This window comes from Impatiens glandulifera, chromosome 9 (assembly GCF_907164915.1).
Source record: "Impatiens glandulifera chromosome 9, dImpGla2.1, whole genome shotgun sequence".
In the NCBI taxonomy this organism is placed as follows: domain Eukaryota; kingdom Viridiplantae; phylum Streptophyta; class Magnoliopsida; order Ericales; family Balsaminaceae; genus Impatiens; species Impatiens glandulifera.
Genome location: NC_061870.1, coordinates 11412523 through 11416878, shown reverse-complemented (window position 1 = coordinate 11416878; position 4356 = coordinate 11412523).

Below are 4356 nucleotides of genomic sequence, written 5' to 3'. Positions count from 1 at the left end.
GGTCTGAGGTTGACCATCAGGTCTGAGGAAACGACCGCAGGTCTGAATCTCTGAAACACTGAATCACTGCACCTCTGCTCAGCCAATCAGATTCAAGGCAGTGAAATATGACCGTTGGCATATTTCACCTATAAAAGGGGCAGTTGAAGAAGAGTAAATGTGGGACACTCAGTGAGATAAGTGAAACGCTAAGAGCATTTACTACAAGTGATAAGATTGTGTTATTCTAAGAAAGCCTAAGTGCAAAAGTTAAAGTGTGTTTTACAATTTCGGTGTAAATTGTAAGAGTGTTATCGAGCAGAAATAAGTCTCGATCGGATTGTAACTTGTATTCCTTAGTGAATATCCTTCTCGCGGTTTCGAGAGGAAGGGGTGACGTAGGAGTTTTATCTCCGAACATCCATAAAATCTGTCTTGTTATTTACTTTCTGCCGGCTCAACTATCTAACCGATTAACTTAACTACGCCGCTCTAAACCGACTCTATACTAACCATACCGAATTTCCAGATTACCGAAACCAACCCACCATTCTTCAAATCTCCATCATCCGAAACCGGCCTTGTCCATCAAACAAGTGTGCTGCTTCAACCTGAAAGCAAACCTCTTCCGCGCTTGAACCTAGTTCAAGGGTTTGTGACAGGTTGTGTAGTATTGAAACCCCGGTGTTAATCTCTAACCGGATTAACCACCACCCTTGGAGTGAGAACCGCTAACCGGTCCAACCCCCGGTCCTCCAGCGGCTACCTAGATCCTAACAATTGGTATCAGAGAAGTTAGTTTCAATACTCAAGCAAGCATGTATCAGGATAGGCCTCCAATGCTAGAAGGTGATGACTTTGCCAACTGGAAGGCACGCATGCACTTGCACCTAGTCACGTTGGATGATGAAATGGAGTCCATTCTGACCGAAGGACCAATATTCATTGATAAGGACATAAAGGAATGAACGGTTGAAGATAGGAGAAGAAACAACCTGGATAATCATGCTAGAAACCGGATCTCCAACAGTGTGGACAGGAACACATACTGCAAGATTAGAGACTGCCAAACCGCGAAGGAGACATGGAACACGGTTATCAAGATCTTTGAGGGAAATGAAAGAACAAAGGAGAACAAGATAATGGTGGCCACACAGAAGTTTGAGAGCATCAAGATGAAACCAGGAGAAACTATGAAGGAATACAGTGACCGGTTCACTGGTGTGTTAGATGAGTTAGCAACTCTGGGCAAGAAGTACGACAACAAAGAGGTAATCATGAAGGCTTTGAGATCTCTTCCAAGTGCTTGGGAGATAAAAACAATGGTAATGAGGGAATCAAAGAGCCTACGTAAGATGAAACTATACGATGTATTCGAAGATCTTAAGGCATACGAGTTCGAGATGAGATCTAGGACTGAAGAAGAAGTCTCGGCCTCGACATCAACCAGAGCACTAATCACATCTACGGAACCGGTTGCACTTGTACCTGCACCTGCACCGGCCCCTACACCTGTACCGATCAGAACCGCCGAGCAGTTCACCGAGGATGCCATGGCAATGCTTGCACAGAAGTTCGGGAGGTTCATGAAAAGAAACCAACCGACAAACAACTACTATGGTGATAAATCCAATGTAAGATGTTATAATTGTAACTGCTTGAGACATTTTAAGTGGGAATGCAGGAAACCGAGGAGGGATACCCAGAAACCGGATTATCAAAATGACCGAAACAATTATCAACAAACCGGTGAAGGAAGTGAGGTACCGAAAGCACTGATAGCCGACGATGGAGGAAGTCTATGGGCCCACAGTGACAGTGATGATGAACTCACGTGTCTCATGGCAAATGAGGAACAGGTATTTGACTCTCCTTGTGAAGAATTCACTAAAGATGAGTTATACAATGCATTGAATGCCATGGTAGAAGAATATAAGAACCTACTAACCATGCTGCCTAAGCACCTCAACATTAGAACAGATCCCATAGTACCCACTCCGACAGAACCAGAGGTGCCCATTATAACCGAACCGGAAGTCTTACAACCTGATGATACTCATACTTTAGAGACCGAATTAGATCCTAAGACCGAACAATCCAGTGAACCGACTAGAGAATTAACCAAGAAAGAAAATGCCCGACTACAATATAAGATGGCCGCATATAAGAGATCTAGCGATATAGTAAAGAACATGAATAGACACTACAGGCTTCCTCGTTGTAAGCGTGGCCTAGGATACACAGAAGATAGCTCCAAAGACCGAAAACCCATAGAGAAAGCAAGGCTTACAAGAGGAAACCTTCCCTTTGTAAAATTTCTTAAAAGCTCTTGGACCGCTAAAGAAGAGGAGACCGCATACTATAGGGAAGAAAAGCTAAAATACGACTATGTTGGTCCAACCGAATCATGGCTTGACCCTGTGAAAAGAAAAGCCGAAATCCTCAGACATAAGAAAGCCTTTCCTGAACCACGTAGGTCAAACCATAGATCACCGAACCAAAGACCATCACCATTCAAAACCTTTGTAGAAAGACCAAGATACACGAGACCAAGTGCCAAAAGGACAGTTAAAACTCTAGCAAAGAAAACCGTCCGATTTATCAAGGTTTGGATACCTAAGGGACTAATCACATGTGGACCCAAGTAAATGTGGGTACCAAATAGTTGTAAATATGTACATTTTGCAGGACCCAAAGAAACGGCTAGGAAGCTCTGAATGGTTCTTGGACAGTGGCTGCTCCAGGCACATGACCGGAAACAGTAATATGTTAACTGACATCAGAGCTGCAACCGGTGCTCTAATCACCTTCGGTGACAACTCAAAAGGTAAAACTGTGGGCAAGAGTAAGATTGTTCATGGTAACCTAACTATTGATAATGTACTTTTAGTTGAAAACCTACGTTTTAACCTGCTTAGCATTAGTCAGATGTGTGATGTTGGATACACGGTAGAATTCCTTAAACATGCATGCTTAGTTAAGAACTCTCAAGGTATCGTACTACTAACCGGAAATAGGATAGGAAACATTTACAAGGTAGACTGGAAAACTAGAATAGAATATCCTATATGCATGATAGCTAAGACTGATCAAACCTGGCTGTGGCATAAGAGACTAAACCATCTAAACATGAAAACTTTAAACTACATTCGTGGTAAAAAGCTAGTTGAAGGCATTCCTGATATAGTATTTAACCAGGATAAGGTTTGCTCAGCATGTCAAATGGGTAAACAGACTAGGTCATCTTTTAAGAGTAAAGGAAATATCCAATCTAGCCGATGCTTAGATCTTCTTCACATGGATTTATTTGGACCGATTCAGGTTGTTAGCCTAGGAGGCATGCTTTACACCATGGTAGTTATTGATGATTATTCTAGATTTACATGGGTAATATTTCTACCATCTAAACGTGAAACCGTATCAAACCTGATTACACTTCTTAAGCGCCTGCAAAATGAAAAATCAACTCGCATTAATAGCATTCGAAGTGATCGAGGTACCGAATTTACCAATAGCACATTAACTGCATATCTTGATGAATCCGGCATTAGACACGAGTTGTCTAGTGCTAGGACTCCTCAACAAAATGGCCTGGCCGAGAGAAGAAACCGGACTCTCAAGGAAGCCGCACGGTCCATGATAGCCGATTCCGACATTGCTCAGAAATTTTGGGCTGAGGCTATCAACACTGCATGTTATACACAAAACCGGTCTCTAATAAACAAATTTCACAACAAAACACTGTATGAAGTTTATTTTAACAGGGTTCCCAAACTTAAGTACCTCAGGATTTTCGGTTGTAAGTGTTATATACACATAAATGGTAAAACCCAACTCACTGCTTTTGATGCAAAAACCGATACCGGGATCATGCTAGGATACTCAGCAGTAAGTAAAGCATATAGAGTATATAATAATAGAACGGCAACCATGGAGGAAACAATTCACGTTGTTTTCGATGAATCGGTTGAAAGCAATACTGCTTCATGCTTTGATTTACACAACAGATTGGAAAATAATGATATTCATTCTGATAGTGAAGATGAGACTCCAGTTTTCAGGCGGTTTGTCCATGACCAAATGGGTAATATTGAAACCCAGCCGGATCAAGCTGTTCCACAACAGGAAGCTGACACTTCGGTCCAATCCGAGGGAATCGGTCGGTCTGACAATCATGTTCAGCCTACCGACATGTCTAGCCTTGATCAAGTTAACGGTAATTTGGTAGACACTCCTGAACTGAATCTCAGAAGAAACAGTAAACATCCTCCTGAGCAAATTATAGGTGACCCTTCAGAACCTGTTCGAACTAGGGGTCAACTTCTGGAAGGATATTTTAATTCCGCTTTCATATCCCAGATTGAACCGAAAAGAATA